This window comes from Lepidochelys kempii, chromosome 2 (genome assembly GCF_965140285.1).
Source record: "Lepidochelys kempii isolate rLepKem1 chromosome 2, rLepKem1.hap1, whole genome shotgun sequence".
In the NCBI taxonomy this organism is placed as follows: domain Eukaryota; kingdom Metazoa; phylum Chordata; order Testudines; family Cheloniidae; genus Lepidochelys; species Lepidochelys kempii.
Window position 1 is genome coordinate 190,800,015 of NC_136381.1, and position 12,363 is coordinate 190,812,377.

General features: G+C 40.5%; 1 long non-coding RNA gene across 1 annotated transcript in view; it reads left to right on the top strand.

The window, feature by feature from the left end:
- Window positions 1–12,363, top strand: part of LOC140907384 (uncharacterized) — a 108,330-nt gene that overhangs the window by 1,186 nt on the left and 94,781 nt on the right. The gene's annotated exons all lie outside the window — the stretch shown is intronic.

Sequence of the window (12,363 nt, forward strand, 5' to 3'; positions counted from 1 at the left end):
GCTCCCCCTGCCTGTGAGCAGGGCGCAGTTCGCGCGGCAGCTGGCGCGAGCAAGGCGTCGTTCCCGGGTGGTGGTGGTGGCAGGAGCGTCATAGCGCCCCCGTTTGCGGTAGCCCAGTGCGCGCGGGTTATGTGCGCGCCAGTTAATGAGCCCCGTGGTTGTACCCGCGTTGCGTGTAACCCGAGTACGAGCTCGGTGACGAAGGAGATGATCCCACCCGCCGCCGCCGCCGCCTCCGCCTCCTCTCTCCCCTCTGGCCCTGTCTGCAGCTTAGCCCAGAAGCCGTGTGGCTTGCGGGCTGGGCCCGCCTTGCCGAAGAAAACCCTCGCTCTTATCTAGAGCGCAGTGAGAACCGAGCCGGCAGGTTTCCCACGCCACGTGCTGGCCTTGGCCTGCGTCGGGGTGGGGGGCTTTATCTCGGAGCAAGAAGGCGCGTTCACGCCTGCCTGGACTCCTGCAGTTTTTGGCTTCTCTGGGCTGAGCCTGCCAATTAGTGGGGAACGTGTGTGATGTGGGAGCCGGAACAGGCCCACCGAAGGCTTTGTGGGGGAACCCTAAAGATCGATCTCTAGGGTGGGAACAACTTTTAATTCCTTAATTGGCTGGGCTGGATTGGCACTGCTGACCTACAGGTGAAAGGCTAATTGGTCATTAGCGACGGCCTGAAGCATTCAGAGTAGCAGCCATGTTAGTCCGTATTCGCAAAAAGAAAAGGAGTACTAGTGGCACCTTAGAGACTAACCAAGGAATCCGATGAAGTGAGCTGTAGCTCACGAAAGCTTATGCTCATATAAATTGGTTAGTCTCTAAGGTGCCACAAGTACTCCTTTTCTTTTTGCTGAAGCATTCAGTTCTCCTTCAGAGCTAATTTTTACTTTATTGAAAATAAGATTGCTTTCTTGAAATACGTTTGTTTAACCAAGTTCTGATCTTTTTAGAGCACATGCAGGCAAGGTCTTCCACTTTCTGTATACACAGGCAAAAATATCCCCACTGTGCTTTCTCCTCTTTAAACAAGCGTTTTAATAAGTATCCCACCCATTTCTAACAAAAGAGTTCTCACTACACTAAAACAAATATTGATACAACAACCAAAATACCTATAAATATGTTTTGTTATATAAAATCATTTCAATATTTATTGCATGGGCTTCACACTGACATATGTCCCGCCCTGCATGGGCCGTTAGAGTTATAATCCATAAGTTATAACCTTCAGATACATGGCACCAACTGCTTCTATGGGAGTTGCATGAGCATCTGCCATTAAGTAGAATGACCTTTCCTATTAGCATGGAGGCGGTAAGAGACTCATAAATCTCTACAGGAGGCCTAACCACTAGAAAGGGACAAAGATCTGCACTGTGTTAGCATGGGTTACCCAAAGAGATAATTTATCTCCTTCCATCTGAGAAGTAGTGTGGTAAGGTGTGTTCTATTCCTACCTCTGGTCTAGTCTGATGTTACATTTTCCCACTTGTCTGTTATCATAGCTGTAAAATGAGTGAACAATAATTATGTCTACCCAAAGGTAGGGGAAATGATGCCTTGGTTAATAAGGGTTAGGAAGTGACTAGAAATATTCAGAGCAGTTAGCAGAAGAGCTGGCATTAGACACATGAGCTCTCAGAAGACAATTTAGTGCATCTTCCCATAGGCAACGCTGTATTGCAGGGTCTTGCTCTTGCTTTCTCCCTCCCTCCCTCAAAAATGGTGTAACATATTGCCAGTTGTATAGGAACAAAATGTGTGACTGTCAAATCCTGGGTAATACTTGGTGGCCTGGTCTGGGAGGAAGGGGTGTCTCCAGATGTGTGAAGGGGTTTAGGGTTCCAAATGTATGTGGAAATTGTGGGATGGGCCTCTGGAGGTGAAGGGAGGGGTGAGAGGGAGAAGCGGGTGAATGTTCAGTTATGTGTCTGCCTCATCCACTTCTCCAGAAGTGGAGATTTGAGGGGAGGGGAAAAGTTTCCAGATGTGACATTTACTTTTTCTGGGCAGGTAAAGGTCTACAGGTATGAACATTTTTGATGTGTCAGGATGGGATTGTTAAGGAAATGTCTCTGTTAAATTACCAGGAGTTCATGTCAGAAGCCTTTGTTGTAAGTAGCTTAGTAAAAACATGGGGAACTATTGTATTCCATTAAAGATTATTATTATTTCTATAATGCAATAGGTATGCATAGTTCTTCACAGACAATAAAAAGTGAAGTTAAGACTTTGAATTCTGGTGAGCATCTCATTTATTTACTCCTTGTTCAATTACTTCAAATTTGATAAGTATTCTGTCTCAGTCCCAAAATTAAACTACCAAATTTGAGCTTGGATTTTACATGGGGGAACCAAAACTGAGTTTATAATGGAAATAAAGATGCAATATTAACTATGGAATAACTGCCACTGTATCATAATAGGATTTAATTTCAAGTAGAATGTATTTTTGGTTATTGAATCCACCCATGTGGAGTTAATTGCAGAATCTGGGCCCAATATATTAAACTGAAATGTATACATAGGGGCCATGATCTGACTAGACCCTCTTGGGGTTTGTTCTGTGGATCTTGGAGGGGGATCAGCATTGGCTTTCAAGTTGAATGTTAATACAGGGGTCTGTCTTAATTTGGTACAGTTCAAAATTTTCATGAATGACTTGGATAATGGAGTGCAGAGTATACTTAAAATTTGTGAATGACACCAAACTGGGAAAGTTGCAAACACTTTGGAGACAGGATTAGAATTCAGCCCTCCCATTTCTATGATTTATTGTCAATGGCTTATTGTTGTGGTGTTGCAAAATTCTGGATTATCAGGTATGCTGTTTGATCAAAGCCTGGAACTGAGTGGCAGAGACCCTATAGACATAGTAGCAGATCCGTTCCACTCAAGTAAACATTACAAACAGAACCTTTTTTTTTTTTTTTTTTTAAAGCCAGATACTGAATTTGTATGCACTGGAAATGAATGTTTTACTGCAACATTGGACCTGGGTGGGAGTGAACCTCATTTTACTCTGATATCTGGAATCTAGTATATATTGGAAAGGTAAGAAGCCATTGCTGTTATCTATGTAGATTGTCCAGTCTTGTTTCTAGCGTTGGGTAGCCCAATGGATTATAGTGCTGTAAACTGATTTGTTCAGCCCAGTTGATGAACTCAGGCCTTCGAAAAGTACTGCACACTTCTTAAAAACCAGGTGTAATTACTGCTTTCTGTTCTTTCTATACTCCTAACTAATGAACAGATATAATGAAACACATTTTTACTTTTGGTCAGTTACTGTGTATATACCTATTTGGCATACTGAAAATTCATGTTAATGCTTGTAGTTATAAGGAAAGATCTCTCTTGAGCAAAGGTAAAGTAGCAGAAGACATTAGGGAAATCAGTTTGCAGGAGAACATAAGTATTTGAAAAGAGAGAGTGGGAAAGCCCCCTTGTCAAAAATGTGGCATTGGTTTAAAATAGGAAAAGCATTTTTTCTTAGATATATAAGTGCATTGGCCTAGTACAAAATGTGTACTGCACACAGGCCTGCTCTTTAGGAAATACCTATTTTTGTGAAAAAATGCAGGGACACTGATACTAAAAAGTTCGGCCTCCAATGGACAAATTAAGAGGTGGAAATAAATAAGAATGAGATGTCATATGTTTTGGGACTCAACACATTTTGAAGACCAGGATAAAACTATCAGCAACGGAGATAAACCTTAAAATGGTGCACTTTTAATCATGTAAAATTCTTACTGTATGGTACGTTTATTAGTCTGCCATAACCAGAAGTATCTGCTGCTCACGTGCTAACCAGAACCAAAATTATCTGTCAAATATTGGTAGCAATATTTATATTTCCTATTTTTAGTGCCATTTTATAACCTGGATATTTTTTTCTTAGAGTAAAATTATGTATTCCCAAACTTTGGAAGATAGTGTTGGATAGATTTTTGCCTTGATGGATTAAAATACTACTTCCACTTAGTGCTTTCCGTCCATAAGTCTCAAAATTCTTGAATAAAGAGAAGTGTCATTGCCATATTAAAGAAAGGAAACTGAGGTATAGAAAAGTTAAGTGACTGCCCAAGGTCATAGGGCACTTTAGTAGCACAGACAGAAATAGTTTCAGTCCTGAACTACACTGTAAGGAGTAAGGACCAAATTCTTCCCTGTCATTTAGGGTCCAGTCCAGTTCTGATTGAAGTTGAAGACTTACTGACTTCAGTGGGAGTTGGACTGGGTCCTTACTCCAGGCAACCAAACATAAAATTTTTACCTGATTCTCTTCTATGAGTTACTTATGCATGCAAATAGTAGATATTAAATATGATAAATCTGTTTATAAATTCTAGTACATAATTGTGGAAGCCCAAGAGAAGTACATTTATTAATACAATATTTTAGAAATGTACATCTCCCTGACTGGCAGAAATGTGTGTTCATATTCAGTTTCACAGTAGTAGTTATAAATAGGTCCGTGTGGCTGCAGATAATAGCAGGTCCTGGGCCCTAAAGATTACAAGATGGCAGAAAATTGTAGCCATTATAAACAGTGTATTACACACATCTATACCGGCAAATATTCATATTCTTTGTTTTTTGAACAATTAACTTATTTTATTTGAATTTCAGTCATGTGTGTTCACCTAAATTTTTGCCTTAATGCAGATGCATGCTCATTGTAAGATGGTTTTTGTTTTATTAAAATTAATGTGCAAAATGTATCCCAGCCTGCATTCTAAAATATCTGTGGCAAAATAAACAAGGTTATTGCTGATGTTGGCAGAATCTAAGGGTAGCCACGAAGAACTTAACAAGCACATTCCCAGGAGGCAGATTGTTCTCTTTAGTGTTAAGAGCTGTGGGACAGGGTTTGGGGGAAGAAAAATCTTCCTGAAGAATCCTTTGCAGAGAGTTCTCCATGTCATTCCATGGAGGGAAGCAGAGGTTTCCCCCTGCAAGCTTCACTCCTCACCCTTGGATCCTTGGCCATGTAGTGCTTGGAACACACTGTGGGCAATGTGGAAAAGATAATGCAGTCTGGGGAAACTGTGTATCACCCCCAACTTAACCACGCTTCCCTCCAGCCTACCTACTCATCACCCCTTTTCTCAACGTGGACCCTGAACCACAGAGAAAGCACTACTGAATCAGGGTGGTAGGTTTGTTTTTTTCCCACAGTTTCATAGACATTAAGATCAGAAGGGACCATTATGATCATCTAGTCTGATGACACGTCCTGCACGATGCAGGCCACCGAATCTCACCCACCCACTCCTGCGATAAACCTCTCACCTATGTCTGAGCTATTGAAGTTCTCGAATCATGGTTTAAAGACTTCAAGGTGCAGAGAATCCTCCGGCAAGTGACCCGTGCCCCATGCTACAGAGGAAGGCGAAAAACCTCCAGCGCCTCTTCCAATCTGCCCTGTAGGAAAATGCCTTCCTGACCCCAAATATGGCGATCAGCTGAACCTTGAGCATATGGGCAAGATTCACCAGCCTGATACCCAGGAAAGAATTCTCTGTAGTAACTCAGATCCCACCCCATCTAACATCCCATCACAGGCCACTGGGTAACAGGGTCATGGGAACAGCTGAGTCCCCTTCTGCACAGAAGGAGGCCGATCTGCTTGTGGAGAACTCCTCAGGCAAATGCGCAAGGACTGTATGATTTGGCCTTATATCACTCTTTAGACTCTCAGTCTAGTACCTGGGTGAGTTAGGTGTTTTAAGGCTTAAAATCTGTGGCTACCTACATAATTGTAGAAAGCCAAACCACCCCAGAATTTGCTGCATGGTCTCCTATTACTGTCACTCTTCACTGTTACCAGGCTTTCTCCATACTCCTTATTGACTGTAGTCAGCATCTTGGCAGCAGCTTATGGAAGTGTGGACTTTTCCAGCTCATGCCGTTGGCCAAGTACCCTTCGACCAGGTACCTTTTGTCCTATTTCCTTCTCCCATGAGAGGTCGAAAACATGTGTTCCTTTTGATCAAGAATGATTTGCAACAGATACTCAAGTGACAGTAGCACTAAAAATATCTCCAGAGGCATTTTTAAATAGAAAACAGAGAGAAAATTGAAAGGTACAAATCATATCTAGTCTACAGTTTGTATAACAGCCCTACAATATTAGTAAAAAATTTTGTGCTAACAGTTTGCTGTGGTTTAAGCCAAAGAATCAAATCCTTACATTTTTAGAGTCAGGAGACTGTCAAGCTATTTCTGTCACTCTTTTTCTCCCTCTCAGCATCTCAGAGATCAAGTATCTCTTCCTCTTTCCTAGTGAAATTCTTTGCAGTTATACCCTTAGCTGCCAACTTTATATTAAGTAACAAAGCCATTGCTGCTGAGACTTTCTAACTAGTTTCTAAGATTTGTCACAGTTATCCTTGTGTATGTATTATACGATGCTGCTTTTATATTTCTATATATTATTAGCATTGACAATCTGTGTGCTTAGCTTAGATGGCTTGATCCTGTGCAGGGCAGGTGCTAAGAATTGTATAGGTTAAAAATTATGAGCAGAACAAGGGAGCACTGGGGAATCTCTGATATTTAGAGCAGTGTTGAAAGGCTGCCAAATTATGTGCGTCTTGTAGGTAGGTGTAAGGTCTAATCAGGGAACAAGTAGCTAAATAACTTATTAGATCATCCTGAAGTCCATTGCTCCCCAGGTGCATCCATGCTTCTCACCCCCCCCCCCCCCCAACACCTTGTCTGTTTGCAAGGAATAGAGAGACTATGCAAGAGCTTGACACCTAACTGCTCAGTGTGGAGTAATAGACCTGCTGCTTGAACTTACTTGTGCCAATGCACTACTTTCACTTTTACTCATAGTGAGCTTGCACATCCTGCAGTGCACTGTGCAATGACTTGCAGATTCAACAGTGAAATGATCCAAGCTGGCAATCAGTTTCCATACAGCATGTTTTCCTTTAACTATCTTGGTAGATAAACTGGTATTGTCTTCCATATTGCCACTAAAGAAAGTGCTGCACCTGATCCTGAGATACAGAAATGTAGATCATTTACCCGACAACAGTTTTTCATTAGGCAATTATCGATAAACAACTCCACTCTGTTACCAGGGCTAATGTGAACCTAATGCCTTTCTGCTTCTTTTGTGTCATTCATCTCTTGCAAACACAATATCATAAGGCTGTGGAATGGTCCTCTCTTGATTACAGATTTAATACTTGTTAGGAGCATGGTACTGATAGCTGTTTCAGCTCTTAAATCTGGAACTGACTCAGCAGAAACCAAAGAAAACAGTAGCACCACTTTACTAAGGCATAATCTGTTGAGGCCAAGATGCTAGGATGGAATGGATTATGCTTTACTGTCATATACTATACTTACCCACAGGGACCTAGACCCCAGTCTCCAGCCTGAACCTGGAAGACTACATAGCAGTGAAACAGGCCCATAGCCTGAGCTCAAGTTGGCTGTCATGGGTAGACATGGGTAACCAGACATTAAGTGTGAAAAATCGGGACAGGGATGGGGGATAATAGGAGCCTATATAAGAAAAAGACCCAAAAATCGGGACTCTCCCTATAAAATCGGGATATCTGGTCACCCTAGTGATGGGGCCAGCCATGGGTTTTTCTTTGCAGTATAAACATACCCAATGTCTCTGTAAGAACTGAGAATAGACCTACCATCTCGAGACTCCTATTCCTGTGTTAACAATAAAACCATACTGTTTCCGCATCCTTAGCTTTCTGTTTTCGTCTCATCTCTTTGTGAAATGATGATAATACTTTAGTAAACTGCTTGGATACTCCCAGATCAAAGGCACACAATAGATGGAGCTTGAACACTTTGCCAGACAGCAACTACTAACCAGAGGACTATATGTACTAGACAGAGTCTATTTAAAACAAACAAACAAAAATATCAGGAAGACAGAGCACTAGCAAGATCCAAGGGCAATGCCCTAGTGAAGTCCCTCACAGCTGTTCGGAGGTAGTAATTTACTGGGATTCCTGCCAGGATTGTCATTTGAATCTGTTTGAGGGCTTCATCCTTCGTATCAGCCTCTGGCTATTAGGTGTTTGATACAATTTCAGACCCTCACAGTTGGAAGGAAAAAGTTTTCTTGCTCGTTCCTCCTAGCCATGAATCATCAGAATGTACTTAATGATGGATAAATGTGTTTTGTTAAGGTCTAAAGTTTTTTGAGGAGGGTAATTACACAATTATAGTTTGAAATTTTCTAGGGATTTTTTAACATTCTTTTTTAGTAAAAGACTGTAAAATCAATCCACTAATAACACTGATGTGCTCAGATTTTCACATTAGGATTTTACACTAGACCATATGGTGGAAACTGCAATAAAAGTAAAGTTGAAAATGGGAAAGTTAATGGAAAGAATGGTTCTTTAAAAAAAACAGTTTGAAACACATCCTAGTTGAAAAATGTAGGTCTGTATCTAACATAACAATTGCTAGAATGGAGAGTTGGGGCAAAAGTGACCTGGGTTGTGACCCAGGTGACCTGGACATTCAAGAAGCCAAAGTCAGCAGACAGTTTTGAAAATTTTCCCTTTAATTTGCCTGAGCGTCAGTTCCCCATTTCTAAATATTCCCTATAAACCACTTGTATTGTGAGAATAATTCATTATTATTTGTATGGTACTCAGATACGCTGGTGATGAACACCATAAAAATACTGTAGATACTGTATTCCTGGATAAAACTAACTCTTTTCTAATGCACTTCATAGGAAAGAACTTTGTTTAAAAGAGCCAGTTGTACTACATGTCACATATCTGGGAGACTACTTTGATTAGCTCTTGGTCTTTACTAAGGGAAGAGAGGGTCACAGGAAGTTCAACAAAAAAAACTGGGAGAACCCTGACTCTAAGTATTAAAGTTGAGGAAGGTAGAACACAGATGTTTTTCAAGAAACTGTTGCAATTCCAAAGAAAAAAGATCTTATTGGAAAAATAATTTATATTTTACGTTACAATTCAAAACCAGATCCAAGATATGCCAGATCTTTTGAACCTAAAATCCAAGTCCACATTGAAAAAAAGACCTCTGGAAGATTCCCTATTTCACATAAAATACTCTTAAAATAAATTAAAGTAGAAGACCCAGGATCTTGCTTGTCAGAATGTGGCTATAAACTCATAAATTCACACGGGTTATCTCTGACAGTGAAGTTTACAAAAATAGGTTCACATCAGGGTAGTTGAGGGTGCTTTTTCATACCTGTTAATGAAGCATCATTAGAAACATCAAGAAAATGTTCCAAGAATTAGTAGCACCAGTATGATATATCCTTCCTGCCAACAGATTATTCATTTAATGATTTAAAGCAGCTGCTCACTGTAATTATAGTACATAAAAGGCAACTGCCACCCTCACCCTAGAAATAGTCTGGTATATGAAAACGCAAAAGTGACTTGTAAATTCAGTCTTCTTCCTTATATTGCAGAGAGACTCTATCAAACTTGGAAACTCACTGAATCTCAAGTTGAGAAACAACTTTGATTTGCTCTTGGTCTTTGCTTGACAACTGGCCTGTTTGATAGCTCTTATACCTTAAGGATTCATGCTATGCTTGTTTTCTCTACTGTTATTTGTTGAAGTCAAAACCAATCCAGGACAATATCCATTTTAAGTCAAACAGTGGACACATTCCATCTGATCTGCTGTGCACCAGTTTGTGTATAATTATTTATACTGTAGCAGCACACACAATTTCCGAGGTGCTGTACAAACATATAGGAAGACACAGTCCCTTTTCTGAAGATTTTACAATCTAATAAGAAAAGGAATATATGAATGTCACGTGAAATGGATACAACATACAAGCATGGGCAGTGTGTAATGGAGGCTGGGGCCATGGCTGGTGCTTGGGGCTCCTCTGGGCAGCTGGGGTTTGGGTGGGGAGGCTTGGGTGGAGTTTGGGGCAGCTTGGGCAGGGCTCAGGGCGGCTTGGGCGGGCCAGCCAGGGCTCCTCCAGCTGCAGTGCGGGGCTCAGGGCTCCTCTGGCCCTGGAGGGCAAGAGGGGGGCAGGGGCAGGGCCTCGGGCAAAAAGGGGTAGGGGGCTAGCCTCCACAAACGGGGGGTTTATGCGCTGCCCACACATACAAGCCCTTTTCTGTTGCGTTTAATGAGGCATATAGTTATTTCCCATATACTCCTCTATCTAGCTATTTCTTGACCAAAATCTTATAGGCGTCACAGTTGAAATGGGTCTGTCATAACCATAAGGGTAGCCCAAAATTCGTCCTTACCTGTAAGGGGTTAAGAAGCTCAAATAACCTGGTTGGCATCTGACCAAAAGAACCAATGGGGACAAAAGATACTTTCAAATCTGTTCCGGGGGAGAGGCTTTGTTTTGGGTTTTTTGTTTCTGTGTTTGTTCGCTCTTGGGACTAAGAGGGACTGGACATCAATTCATGTCCTCCAAACCATTCTGAACCACTCTCTCATATTACAGAAATTGTAAGTACAGCCAGGCAAGGCGTATTAGTTTATCTTTGTTTTCTCAACTTGTGAATTTTCCCTTTGCTGGAGGGAGGTTTGTCCCTGTTTTGTTGTAACTTTGAAACTAAGGCTAGAGGGGGTTCCTCTGTGTTTTGTGCATCTTTTGTTACCCTGTAAAGTTATCTTCCAACCTGATTTTACAGAGGGGATTTTTACCTTTTTTTTTTTTTTTAAATAAAATTCTTCTTTTAAGAACTGATTTTTTTTTAATTTATTTTTTATTTTAGTGTCCAAAGATCCAGGGGTTTGGGTCTGTGTTCACTTTGTAACCAATTGGTTAGGATATTATTCTCAAGCCTCCCCAGGAAAGGGGTTGTAAGGGCTTGGGGGGGATATTTTGGGGGAACAGGAACTCCAAGTGGTCCTTTCCCTGATTCTTTGTCCAACTCACTTGGTGGTGGCAGCATACTGTTCAAGGACAAGGTGGAATTTGTGCCTTGGGAAAGTTTTTAACCTAAGCTGGTAAAAATAAGCTTAGGGGGTCTTGCATGTGGGTCCCCACATCTGTACTCCAGAGTTCAGAGTGGGGAAGGAACCCTGACAGGGTCCTAATGAGAGATTAAATGAGGAGAGGTTGTTTTATGGACTATCTCAGGAAGGATGTTGTATGCCTAGGGGGTTGGTATAGAGGAAAGGTTAAGATAGTGTTGAGAGAAACACATTAACAGGGTATTAAGGCTGGCATCACTGCTGATGAAGTATAATAAACCTGGAGTTAGTTTGTTTTTCTCATCCATTTAAGGGTCTTTGTAGCTTTGTTTTTTTTTAATTAAAAAAAGAAAAACGTCTTCAGATTGTGACTCTTTAAATGTCTTAGCAACCTTTGATTTCATGTAATGATGTATATCAAAATATCCCGAAGCAGATATGTGCCAAGCATTTATTTCTTATCTAGTTGTTTATATTGTAAAGCCCTGATCCAGCAAAAACATATGTGTTTAGCTTTACTTATATGAAGGGATTACTCTCACAAATAAAAGTTCATCATATGCATAAGGGTTTGCAGGAGTGAGGCCAAACTTTTATATTTCTCTGATTAAATAGTAACTGCTTGAACATTTTACAGAGTATATAACAATATTACAAATACAATAAAATGAGAATATTAAAATATAAAAAGGAAGACTAAATAGTAGAGGTGATTGGCAATAGTATGCAGATTGCTTTGTCACAAGCGCCAGTTCAAATATGCTCCAGGTCAGTCCATGCAATTGATGGGTGACTAGTGGCATATGAGAAAAGTTAGTGATCTAGCCCCAATTGCTGCAAGGTGGTCATATTACAAAATGTACCACTATGCTTGCACTAATTACCACTCATGTTAGCAAGCTCAGCAGAAAGGCCAAAAATTGAAGGCACATTGAAAATTAGTTACCCTGTTTTGTCTTAGGTGAAGTTTCTTCTGGAAGAGAACTAAGGTATGTTTTCAGAGCGATGTAGGGAAGCTTGGTATTTCTGCTGCCCAAGTTTTACCTACTGTAAAACTAATTGCATCAAGTTAATTTCATGCTTTATCAACCTCAGGTTTATTAGTGCAAATTAAATTTCACACTAATGAGTCCAAGTTCTTGTGAAGCAACATGGAAACCTGCAGTTTCCATTCATTGCAGTAAAAATACATTTTGTACAATTTGCATAGTGGGAGAATAGTCTAATAGTAAAGTATTTGTATTGCAAAAAGAGATGAATAAACTTTGTGAATAAAAAGAGGACCTTTGCTGTTAATCTAGTACCTTTCAGCAGCACTGAAAAGTATTGGAGAATGATTTAAAAAAAATCAAACAATTGCAATGAATTATTTATTTTTATTATTATAATTTTAACACCATGGCTAACTTGACATCTGTCAGCAAAGCATACACA